The sequence below is a fragment of the Homarus americanus genome, unplaced genomic scaffold (genome assembly GCF_018991925.1).
Source record: "Homarus americanus isolate GMGI-L3 unplaced genomic scaffold, GMGI_Hamer_2.0 scaffold25467, whole genome shotgun sequence".
Lineage (NCBI taxonomy): Eukaryota > Metazoa > Arthropoda > Malacostraca > Decapoda > Nephropidae > Homarus > Homarus americanus.
In genome coordinates, this window is record NW_024732867.1 from 4,343,514 (window position 1) to 4,357,210 (window position 13,697).

Consider the following 13,697-nt stretch of genomic DNA (forward strand, 5'->3'; position numbering starts at 1 on the left):
ACCGCTCATGAGCAGGCGGACATTATTAAAATACTAAGAAAATATAAGTGTATGCAGGGATGGTCCTGGTAGATGCCATGAAGTTCTTCATGATAATGAACTTTGTTCTAACGTCACTCCTATACGACAGACTCCTTACCGACTTGGTCCAGAGAAGAAGGCCAAGATGAAGGACGAAGTAAACTACAGTACATGTTGGAGCAAGATCTGATGGTACCCAGATCCTCCCCATGGGCTTCTCCTTTCCTACTGGTCCCAAAAGAGGGAGGTGGAATAAGGTTTTGTACAGACTATCGTAAACTAAATTCATTAACTGCGGCAGACTCTTATCCTCTCCCCTTAATTGGCAATCTTGTTGATACCGTATGTTACTAAGATCGTCCTACAGAAAGGAAACTACTAAATTGGATTAACAGAGCTAAAACAATGTCGGCCTTCTGTACGCCATTCTGACACTTTCATTATGAGGTTATGCCTTTTGGGATGGCTAACGCTCCTGCCGCATTTCAACGCTGTATAAACATAATATAAAGTCTTGATGGCACTTTTTCATACCTAGATAATTTGGTAGTTATTTCAGATACGTAGAATGTTCACATCGCCCGTCTTCGAACTTTCCTACAACGCTTGGACGAGGCAGGCCTGACTATCAACCTGGCGAAATCCCAATTCGGACAGGCCACCATCACATACCTTGGACACATCGTGGGTCAAGGACAATGTCGACCCAAAACTGTCAACGTCGATGCCATCCTCAACTTTGCAGAACCCGCAAGTCCCTTATGAGATTCCTTGGAATGGCCGGGTATTATAGGAGGTACTGCAAGAATTTCTCTTCTGTAGCTGCTCCACTAACGGTTCTTACCGGCGGAAAAGTTCCAATCCAGTGGGATCAAGCTTGCCAAGAAGCCTTTAACCAACTAAAGTTGCAAGCAAGCGATCATGTTCTCCAGACTTCAATAAGCCATTTACCCTACATGTGGACGCCTCAGGTGAGGGCTTAGGTGCTATCCTTCTACAACTGGATGATTCTAGTGGGGTACTTCATCCAATATGTTATTTCTCGACTAAGCTGAAACCTCGCCAACGCAACTATAGTACAGTTGAGAAAGGAGGATTAGCCTTGGTGTCTGCCCTTACGAAGTTGGAGTGTTATCTCCAACATCCTACTCATGATGTTCAGGTCTTTACAGACCATAATCCACTCTTCGTCATCGAAAAGGCAAGACGCAGTAAGCTACGTATTCTGCGATGGGCCCTCCTAATCGAGCCTTTTCGTATAAAGATCAACCACATCAGAGGAGAGAACATCTTGGCAGATACGTTATCCCGGGAAGCAGACCGACCTCATTGATTATCTTTTTGCACTGCACTTGTGACCCCTTTTACTTGTCGGCTGCCCATCTCCTTCTACGACTTCGAGGGGTAGGTGTAACCTAGAAGGGTCACACTTTCCTGTAAATACAGACTTCACCTCTACCTACACGGCTCGCTCCCCGACCACCCAAACAACTCGTTATCAACAAACCAACGGGAAAAACAGATAGGAGTTGGTTCATGATTGGTGGGAAACCTTGCCGGTTTTTGAGGGGCAGGTGATGGCTCTTCTGGGCACCCAGACCCAATCAGTTCAGCTCTAACCACCAGCTGTTACTTGTACCTCTGTTGTGGAGTGATCCACTGTTCCAGTACTAACCTGTACACGAGGAATCTACTGGCCATGTAGTTATAACGTGTTAGTACAGCTGAGTACATTATTTTTCACCCTTGCATATTGCTTTTGTTTATTTAGGTTTAATTATTATATTTAAAAATCACTTGCGAATTTTTCATGTCCTATTGCTTATATTGTGTTGGGTAATGGCATGTCAACCATGAGTGGTATTTACTTTTTAATTAAACCAAGTAATGTTATATAACTAAACCTACAGTAAAAAGTAACCAGAAAAGTTTAAAATACAAACAGATTGTCATTTGATACGTGATTGGGCAGGAGTTTTACAAGGTAATATAACTAAATTATTTCAAACAAAAGCCCTAGGCACACACGCAGGTAAGTAATTATTTAAATTTTGAGGTTAAAATACCTTAAGACACTTGCCTTCTTGATTGCTCAGTTTCTGTAATAAGGGCATAACCTGGCTTCTCTCTTCGGCCTTTATTAAATGCCTCTTGACCCAAACAAATCTCTCGTCCAATAAGAATTCTGGGGGTACCTGGAGATTATAACCTTTGTAAGTTTGTCTCTCTTCTCCGGCAAAACCATCACTAATCCCTTGTACCAAACAGTCAACATTTCCACAGCCTCCATGGTCCCCACTGTAAGATAAGGCTTGTGTGTTCCCTCTTTCAAAGAGGCTCAAAGCTGCGATGCTCCCGTCCTAGTTGTACTGCCCATTTTAATTTTTCAAGGAAGATCATCGTGCATGACTGGAAAAATCAATCTCTTCCTGACACGACCAACTCCACCTTGTGTGTGTTCTTGTCTACTGCCTTCAAATTCCATACTTTGCTCAGTTCTTGATCGATTTTCCACTATCTCCTTTCTGTTATTTAAATTATTATGACCGTTCCCACATTTCTTTTCCTCCATTTTTTCCCCTTCTCCTTCCTCTCTTTTTCGCTTTCACTTTCCTTCTCTTGCCAGCTTGTCACCCCCACCCTTTTGGAATTCATTTCTTGTTCACTCCCTATTGTTGTAGCTGTATTTCCTCACTTCGTAACTTCCCTTGTGTTTCATCATTCGAATTTGCCTCATCACTACTCAACTCAAGGTCGTCAAGAACTTCGTCCAATACTTTCTTCTCTTTACTCTTCCATGTAAATTTCTAAAGCGATGATACACTTTCCATGGGGCCATGTTGACATTCCACATCACCCAGCCAGGAGTGATGGGACCCCGAGCAGTTATTTTCATGTGGTAAACAGCTAAGTTCCCAACACCAAAGTTGCTTGATGGTACTTATCTTATCCTTACGTCCATTTACACGTGTAGGTAAGTCTATTTATCCTTAAGATAATGAAATGTGCTTGAAAACATCTCAAATTTGGGAACTAGCATTCGCAGCTGTGAGGAGTGTGTGGGTTTCAGGATGTTTGGTTCACACTCAGGATGGGGTGGAGAAAGGAAACTCACAATGTGCTCTCTATATACATGTTGTATTGGATGTACAATGCAGCTTGGTGCTGGGAAGGCAGCATGGTTACAAGCGTGATGTAGAGAGAGCTGGTTGGTGAGGATGCTCAGAGAAGGACAGCTTGTGGGTCGCCATGCTCGCCGGCGGGAGCGAGGACCACCAGGCAGGCGGAGGAGGAGCGAGGGCCGCCAGGCAGCGGCGGAGGAGGTGTTGCTGGCTGCTGCTGTAGGTAGAAAGAGGCAGGTCACCACGAGGTCAGGTCTTAAATAGCGGGGGTTGGCGTGGCTTAGTAGTTGACCCCCGCTCCGTGATGTATGGCGGCGCTGGTTGACCTAGACCACGAGGCATGCACTGGGGAATTGGTGGGGTCGGCTACTCAGCGACAAACAGCGTTTGTAGGGGAGAAATCCACTACAAGTGTCTGGGTTAGGGGTCCTTTCTGGGCGACGGCTCACTGTGGCAACGCGTACAGTACACAAGAGTGCAGAGTTTGAGACGCTCAAATACTCATGACCATTCGGTCAAGTGATGTTTCATCGTTGATTTTTCGCCAAACAGATTATTAAACACAAAAACCAATAACTACTGTTATAATCAACTCCTCATGACACGACATTGAGATTTTCAGCATTATTCTTACCTCCTATCTAACGATGACAGATTTGGTCTCATCTCTGGACAAAATTGTTTTAATAAAACTTGAACAGTTAATAACCAATTATACGAGACATTTGCTGCTATCTATGGACTAGGTGTGGTGTTGGGGCACTTCGCCTCACTGATTCTGGGTAGGAAAGGACATTTTATCTTTACCTGTACACTTACTTGTGCACCTTCCACTACCAGGACACTTACCTCTGACTGGACACTTACTTCTACCAAGACTCTTACAGGCAGAGGTAAGTGTATAAATAAAAGTGTAGGATTTCGTCTACTAGGAAACAGTCTGGTGAGATTTTTGCCACTGGATCCAACATGCTATATGCTTCCTTCAAGTGCTTTAAGGAGTGAATCGTCAAACTAGGGGTCCTTCCACCTTACTACTGTTAGTTTCCGAGTCATTAACTACCGTAGCATTTCGAGAATAAATACAAAACAAAACACTGAATTCACTACGTGAACATTGAGGACGTTTATATTTAGTATCCTTTAAGAATTCGTATTGTTGGAACTCCTGCTTCGGACTTATTGGTTTGGATTTTCATCACGTTTCATGTTTGTGCTACTTTGTCGAAGACCTCCAAAAGCCATATCCACTAAGAAAGAAATATTACTTAAATTAAATGTGGCATTTATACTGTTTAAATGTCATGAACGTCATGGTGATGATGACTTATATCTTTTAAAATGAGACAATGAAATTAGCGGCATAGTTTTATAATGGTAATTATATTATAAATCAACAGGTTTATTTTATCTGGTAGAAATGACTCGAGGTGACCATCCACACTCCGCAATATCTCGCGCTCACCACAACTAGAGATTGTCACAACTGAACGTTCAGCTGGAAAAGATTCAGTGTGTTGAAGCAATCGAGGCGAGGACGGGAGTGTCGAGTTTCACATGGACCCGCAGTGCTCACTGGTACACGTCGAGTTTCACATGGACCCGCAGACCTCACTGGTACACGTCGAGCTTCACATGTACTCGCAGTGCTCACTGGTACACGTCGAGTTTCACATGGACCCGCAGTGCTCACTGGTATGTGTCGAGCTTCACATGGACCCGCAGTGCTCACTGGTACACGTCGAGTTTCACATGGACCCGCAGTGCTCACTGGTACACGTCGAGTTTCACATGGACCCGCAGTGCTCACTGGTATGTGTCGAGCTTCACATAAATAGAAATTGTCTGAAATTATCTTGTTTGCTTTTGCTGAACGTGAGGTGGGTTGGTGTCCCTCAAGTGTTGTTACCAACTTAATGGCCACAATGAAATCGACCTAAGGTTTTTGCAGCTTTATTTCATTTATGTATAGAAATGTTTCAAACCTGAATATATGAAATGTCGGTAAGTTTCATCGAGATATGTAGGATATATTTCAGCGATTTGAATTGTTGGAAGTTAGGTTAGGTCACAGCTTCAGGCAAGAGGATTGGGTTTTATATTACCATTAGGTCAAGGTGAACAAGCATGGTTAATATTTGACCTCTGCTTGTTTTATACCTGTTCAGCATTACGAAAAACCAGACACCGAACATTATGAAAAATCATCATCACTAACTACAAGTTCACGTATGTTATAGAATACAACAATATCAGTGTGTTAACAATATGACAAAGGTGGAAACGTGATAGAAGTATAACTAGAACACACTCCTTTCATTTGGGAAACGTAATGGAATCGAATCCAGGTAAAAAAGTCACAGGTAAAAAAGTCACAGGAAAAAAAGTCACAGAAAAAAAGTCACAGGGAAAAAAAGAAAAGTTAACTATCGAATTCTCACAATTTTTTAAGGTTAATATGTCAATCAGTTTAAGTAAAGGAATATGCAGAACCTAACCTAACCTAACCTAACCTAACCTTACCTAACCTAACCTTACCAGCCACCATAAATTAATTGTGACTTTTTTTCCTGTGACTCTTTTTCCTAGCCAAAATTGGGACTTTTTTCTGGGACTTTTTTTCCTGTGACTTTATTACCGGCCACCATGGAATCAACTGCCTCATACTCTAGATTAAATGAGATTGTGTGTCTCTGTCCGTCTCTCTTGGTGTATACTTATTGCTCAGGCAGCTCTGGCTCTACCATCATCAGACATAGGATGTGACGTGTGCTTCTTCAGGGTGGTGTAAACTGGTGACAAGGTACCTAAAAAGTTATGTATATACGCCAGTCAGCACTGTTTAACTGTCATACAGGTTGTTCTAGGACCACTGACGCTTAGGTGTTTCGAAACTATCGTACAATTCGAGACTGTATAAGTTAATGTAGTCAAAGGTTAGGTTGTTGCTTATTAGGCCTTGTGTCAAAGTTACAGAAGCGTTATTATCATAAGATTGTGTCGTAATAATATTAATTGGACCTAAATAAATTTTTTAAGTATATAGTAAGCAGTTTAGTCTAGTTTAGTCTGTAACCAGTATAGCAACCAGAATAGTATACACTATGGATGAATAAGTTTTCATTTTACACTGACCCGCAGGGGTCAAAGATGTTTTCATAGCAAGCATTTATTTAACTTGGTCAAACGCAGCTGTTTTAGTCACGTATACGGTCTGGCGACAGTGTGTTAGTCAGAGATGTCTCAATATGACGATATCACCTTTGAAACTCATCAATTATTTAATTAATGACTCGTACTAGATGCACTGCTTATCACTTGTAAACTTCCAAATGTTTGATGTAAATTATTAGTCAGAGTAGTTAGATATTTGCAACGTCATTTAAGGATGATTCACGGCTCAACGAGATAATTTTCCAGACAGATATTTCAGTAACGCTGCTGACACTGATTCAGGTGTTCATATCAAGGAATTGACTCATGCCGACCCTTCCTGCTGGTAGAAGCTTCTAGAAGCTTGAACCCATGCATCATCCTTCGTGACTTCGTTGTTAATTAGCCTTAGGGTAGGTCCGCCCCGGAGAGCTAGGCAGTCTTGAGCTGGACACCACCCAGTTCTCATCTAACACTGAGCACTTGAAGGAGAGATCACTTCAGTCCTATCAGATCTAAAAATGAGTATAACCTCAGAAGTAGAATCTCTAACACTGCTCTCGCCTCATTACTAGATCAAGTGGCCAGCCCCCTCTGTAGATACAAGTGTAAATATAAATGTAAATAAATAAAAGGGATATACTTTTGCGAACGATTCTGCAAACTTCTAGATATAAATGTGAGTCTTCAGAAGTTTACCAATGTTGTAGGGGCCAAAGAGTCCAACTAATTGATATTGGAGCTGGTGGTGGTGGGGGAAGTAGAGGTACATTTTAAGAAAAGGATCTCTACTTTATTCCTTGATTTTCTTTCATTGGAATACAAACCCATACTCACCTGTTATTATATTAAAGTGGTTGAGGTAAACTGCGCCGGTAAACCCTTAATACCAACAAACGACACGAACTGACCCGATGATAGTACTTTATCTTTTAGTTGGTGTCGTCTGCTGTCATAATTGGCTTAGCTTCGTGGCCTCCCTGAAAGAGCTGTACTGACTGCAGTACTTCTTATGGAGATTGAAAACATTATTCACACTTTTTGTTTTTTCTTGCAATTCCATCGGGTTGTGTTCTGTGCGCTCACACCAACACACCAGTAAAGTTCCCGTCAAAAATGAACAAGAAATAATTTAGTGATCCTCTGTATAGTTGCTGGGGGAGGTCGTCTTGTTGTATGGAGGGAAGGTCGTCTTGTCATGGGGAAGGAAGGTCGTCTTGTCATGGGGAAGTAAGGTCGTCTTGCCGTGGGGAAGGAAAGTCGTCTTGTCGTAGGAAGGGAAGGTCGTATTGTGTGGAACGAAGGTCGTCCTGTCATGGGGAGGGAAGGTCGTCTTTTCGTGTAGAGGGAAGGTTGTATTGTCGTGGGGAGGGAAGGTCGTATTGTCGTGTGGAGGGAAGGTCGTCATGTCGTGTGGGTGGAAGGTCGTCATGTCGTGTGGGTGGAAGGTCGTCTTGTCGTGTGGAAAGATGGCCGTATTGTTCATGGGGAAGGGAGGTCGTATTGTCTTGGAGAATGAAGGTCGTGTGGAGAGAAGGTCGTCTTGGGGAGGCAAGGTCGTCTTGTGTGGATGGAACGTCGTCCTGTCAAGGGGAAGGAAGATCGTCTTGTGTGGAGGAGAAGGTCATCTTGTCGCGTGGAAGGAAGGTCGTATTTTCGTGGGGAGGGAAGGTCTTATTGTCGTGTGGGGGGAAGGTCGTCTTGTCGTTTGGAGGGAAAGTCGTATTTTCGTGTGGAAGGAAGGCCGTATTGTTATGGGGAAAGGAATTGTCGTGTCATGTGGATGGATGGTCGTCTTGTCGTGTGGAGAGAAGGTCGTCTTGTGTGTAGGGAAGGCCGTATGGTCGTGGTAAGGAAGGTCGTCTTGTGGGGAGGGAAGTTCGTCTTCTCGTATGGATGTCGTAATCGTCTCGTCGAGGGGGAGGTCGCGTCTTGTCGTGTGGAGGAAGGTCGTGTTGTGGTAGGGGTGAAGGTCGTCTTCTAGTGGGGAGGGAAGGTCGTCTTGTCGTGTGAAGGGAAGGTCGTGTTGTGGTAGGGAGTGAAGGTCGTCTTCTAGTGGGGAGGAAGATCTCGTCTTGTCGTGTGGAGGGAAGGTCGTCTTGTCGTGTGGAGGAAGGTCGCATTGTCGTGTGGAGGAAGGTCGTCTTGTCGTGTGGAGGAAGTCGTGTTGTGGTAGGGAGTGAAGTCTTGTCGTGTGAAGGGAAGGTCGTGTTGTGGTAGGGAGTGAAGGTCGTCTTCTAGTGGGAAGGAAGGTCGTCTTGTCGTGTGAAGGGAAGGTCGTCTTGTGGTAGGGAGGAAGGTCGTCTTCTAGTGGGAAGGGTCGTCTTGTCGTGAAGGAAGGTCGTCTTCTAGTGGGAAGGGAGGGAGTGAAGGTCGTCTGGTTGTGTGAAGGTCGTCTGTGGTAGGGAGGGAAGGTCGTCTTCTAGTGGGGAGGGAAGGTCGTCTTGTCGTGTGAAGGGAAGGTCGTGTTGTGGTAGGGAGTGAAGGTCGTCTTCTAGTGGGGAGGGAAGGTCGTCTTGTCGTGTGAAGGGAAGGTCGTCTTGTGGTAGGGAGGGAAGGTCGTCTTGTGGTAGGGAGTGAAGGTCGTCTTGTGGTAGGGAGTGAAGGTCGTCTTGTGGTAGGGAGGGAAGGTCGTCTTGTGGTAGGGGGGGAAGATCGTCTTCTCGTGTGGAGGTGAATCCGTCGGTTAATCCCCCAATTAACCGGGTTGTTCACATATATTAGAGATTGGGGTTTTAGTAACGAAACCCAATTGAAGTTCCTTGTTTTATTATAAAAGGATTATGTCTATAATTCCTGAGTGTAGATCAACCGTAAGTTCCACTATTTATGAGTGAACGAGAAAGAGGACGGTGTTGATGAATATAAACGTTGATCACGTCCGTTCTATATTAGTTGATCTGAGTGACTGACCTAAGAGCGTCGCCTCTGGTGCTCGCTTACATAGATGGTGACATATGAGCTTCTCCCTCTTGGGAAAGCTACCATTCACGTGTTCAACTCATGTCTTACTCATAGACAGTGGAAAGTTACAGGTGGTGAATCTGAATATAATATCAGATGTATGAACCCATTTATATAATATGTTCTGTTGATGAGGGAAGGTCGTCTTCTCGTGTGGAGGGAAGGTCGCCATTAGGGGCGGTAGTCTTGTCCTGGGGAGGGAAGGTCGTCTTCTCGTGGGGAGGGAAGGTAGTCTTGTCGTGTGGAGGGAAGGGTCTGGTCGTGTCGTCGTCTTGTGGAGGGAAGGTCGTATGTTCGTGGGAGGGAAGTCTTCGTCTATTGTCTTGTCGTCGTGTGGAGGGAAGGGAAGGTCATCTTGTCGTGTGGAGGGAAGGTCGTCGGGTCATGAAAAAGGGAGATTCTGTTCATGAGATGGTCTAGTTATCGATGAGGTGTCCTCTTAAACAAATTATCAGAATTACAACACTCGGATGCCTCCTCACAGTACTCCGACGGTCCACAGTACCGTGAATCATCGAGAATCTTTCCTTAAAGTCGAGTGAAGTATATAAGCCATCAATTTTCCAGCCATCCACGCCGCCATCCATCTCGGGAATCCATCCATCAGTGGGATCCATTTCTCATACCACCCAGCCAGCGATGCATCACAAGTCAGTCCACCATACAAAACCTCACGTTCATGTAGGTTTTCTGTTTCGCCTTTTCTCTGATTTAGGTCCGGTACTGTAGTATTTCATAAGTTTTCTATATCTTTTTCATTTTTTTTGTATGAATTACAGCCATATCTTTTATATCAGCTGTTTTTCATTTAATTTGTTTTCTTAAGGCGTCATTGTTGTTGTGTCCTAAAGGAAGGCCTCAGGAGCCAAGGCAATCCATCTTCTCGTTGCATCCTGCTTAATTCTCAACATTATTCACTAGTAATACCTGTACCTCCTCCTAGACTTGGTCTGAGTTGGCCACGAGGGAAAATATATCACTTTACAGCAGTTATACTTTACACTTTAATGTAATCTTACACTTAAATATCTCACAAATGTTTCTTACTAGTACTTACGTGTGTTGTGGAGGAAAGCGTGTCTTGATGGTTTGACAGAATAATCTTCAAGACTCTTTTAGTGACTGACGTCTTTGTTGGCCCTGTGTTTATCCAGATGTTCCTCAAAAAGTCATTCTATCATTTAAGGACGTGATCACCTACTAGTGTAAGCTGTATCGCCACGTCTACAGTGCACAGTAGTATGCCATGAATTAAGCCATGCATAACAGCAACTTGAAGTTGTTTTGTCTCTGAATTATCGTAACAACTTTTCCATCTTGATATCGTTTGATGTAATCGTCTCTCTCTCTCTCTCTCTCTCTCTCTCTCTCTCTCTCTCTCTCTCTCTCTCTCTCTCACAAATGAGTGCATTTTATTTAATATAAGTGTGCGTGTGTGTGTGTGCGTGCGTGTGTGTGTGTACCCTTTCACCCCTGTATGCGTGCGTTACTTAATGGTTTTCCACGCCCAACACTCTCGCGTCCCGACCCTTCCTCAGGAAGGTCGTCATACACCTCCCCAACTACTGTGTTTCTCAGACTCCATTATATCTCTCTAACTACTGTTTCTCAGACGCCATTACACCCCCTAACTACTGTGTTTCCCAGGCGCCATTATACCTCCCCAGCTCCCGTGTTTCTCATACGCCTCTCACCGCGCACACAACTTATTTTATCTTATACGACAAGAGACATTCATCACTGACAAGGAGGAGATGTTTTTGTCCGTTTTTTGTTTTTCGTTTTTGTTCCAAGACTAAGATCCTCTGGCGTGTGGTGGCGACAAGTTTTATAGTAGTGATCTCAATAGTGAAAACTTAATATGGATGAAATGTTTGTGATGTTGAGGAAAACTTTGTGTGATGGGTGACTCCTTTAAGACCATGAAGCTGGTAGCGTTCTATTGTAATACTCTACCATAGTCCTCCCCCCCTTCCTGTTATAATACTCCAGCCGAGCGTACTACTAGTGGCAGCAAGTGGCGGACGATGCCTCTCTAGGGCCCTTGACGGTGAGCTCGGCCTCCCCCCGCCCTCTCAGGTGCACACACACACACCTCAAACAACGTCAAGTAAAAACATTTCCAACTTTGAATTATAACCATGAGGAAGTTTAGTGTATGTTTGGAGTATTTCTGGCGTACTTGTTCACCACTTTCTTAACGCTCTCAGTCTTACACTGATGTTCTCTGGGTATTTCCTCCACTTCTTGAGGTTTCTGTTTTGACCCTGATTCGTCCTTAGTAAAATGTAGGAGAGAAGAAAAACTGCTAGAGAAAAAAGTGTACGGGAGAGCTGTGTGAAGAGGGTGAGTGTTCTCTCGTGCGTCACCACCGTCAGTACCACCTAGCTTTTACCCCGAGTTGTTCAGGTGGTGGCTTGGCTCAACATGTTTGTTCTTCTCTTGTCTGATAACTTTTACCTGCACCCATTCCTAAATCTGTAGTTGTACTTATATATTTGAGGAACGTTTGAGGATCTGAATTACTAATGTTAACCCTTTCATCTATATTTCTATAATTGAAGCAGGTACGGCGAGGGAATATATTCCATACCCACAAGTTGGAGTCACTGGTGCAGAGATCCACAAATGTGAATCCCGGAGTTTGGGATGATTTACATAACCATCTTCCCTCACAATTTTTTCATGATGTCACCAATCACTTTGTAGGTGGATGTAACCAGCTGATGTTTTGAAGAATTAATACATTTATAAGCTAAGGTTTGGTTAGTTACGGTAATTCACTATGTTATGTTGTAGTCAGCTGCAAGGTAAAGGAAATATTACTTTGACTGTTCAGGTAAACTATTATAAATATTTACAAAGTGCTCACAGCAAGTGTTTACTGGATGGACTCAGGAGACGTCATTAGGGCAGGTCTTTCCTACCTGCAACCCTAGGCTAAAAATATCGTATTTCCGTGGCAGTATTTATGGCCTTTCAAGATCCATTAACGCCGTCCACTCCCACTCTCCTCCTCTTCCTATAATGTATCTTTTTTTCCCTCGTTTAATACAACTTGGTAAACATTTCTTGGCTCCATCATAAATTCTCTCTCTGCTTTTCACCTGTATTTCCTATTAATATTTTCCTGGCTCTTATCACGTCTCTGGCACACACACACACACACACACACACACACACACACACTATAACTACTACTACTGCTACTACTTTTTTTTTTAATGGCCTCCAGCCTCCCCCAATAGCCACACTTTCGCCGCCATTTTATTACCTTAATATTAAATATCCTAATACATAAGTAGCTATCCTAGCTGTGTTGAATTAGTTGAGCCGCAGATCTATGCGGCATTCAGTGACTGTAGCCTTATAGTCAATATCTGCAACTGTAGTCGGCTTTGGGGCCAAAGCTCTCGTTCCCCTGAGGCAGAGCAAAGCCGATCGAAGGAGAGAGAAGGACAGTCGATATCTCATCTAGGCTGTAACATAATTTCTGGTCTGCTGCTTCCGTTCGGAGATCACCTCCGCGAGTCTGGCGTAGAAACATCTTGCACTTGGTCCCATTCCACCAGAGGTTGTGAACACGAGAGGAGTGAAGCTGCCTTGATCAACGTTCTGAATTCTCTCCCCTTATGCCCTTATCTTGTCGTTCTCGATCCTCCTGTGTGCAGCACCGAGAGCTAAGTTACGGTGACATGTGGCCATGGGATAAAAAATCCTGATGTCAAAGAAGGCTCGCTGTCCCCGCGTCCAGAATCCTTGAGCTCGATTGTAGTCTTGTTCGTGCCCGTTCTCGAAGTCGAGATGTCCGAGCCCGACACGATCACAGACCACACCGAAGCTTGGATCCTAATTTGTGGAGCTACTGGCATCTGCGAATTTCTGACCCAGAGCGTTGGCAATGGCCTGGGGATCGTCGATATAATCCGTCCTCCACTACTCACCTGTGGGATAAAGGTCCTTCTTCTGTTTGATTTGATCCAGTTTATGGCAGACCATACCTCAGAAGGTGTTTCCTTGCTAATAGTGGAGACGAATGCCCGCAAAGACCCCCTCTTGCACTCCTTGATAAATTTCCTTGTTTTAGTTCTTGCTTTTTTATATTCTATGAGGTTTTCCATAAATGGACCACCGCTTATTGCGCTCACAAATCATTCGTCGGCAATCTGGAACTCTAGGCTTGTGGGTAGTTGCAGAAGTCTTAGGAATTGTTAAATCTGCTGCGTGTATTATAGCTTGTTCTATGTGTTTGGTTTTTGTTTTAATGTCTTATCCATAGGGGTCAATACGAACGGCTCTTGAGTAGACCCCCCAGTCTGCTTTCTTAATTAAGGTTGTATCGCACCTCGGGAGTAGCCGCTGGGGCGTCACACTCATAAGAAATGCAGATCGGAAAATGGTCACTTCCCAGGACATCGTCGTATGTAGAAAATTTAC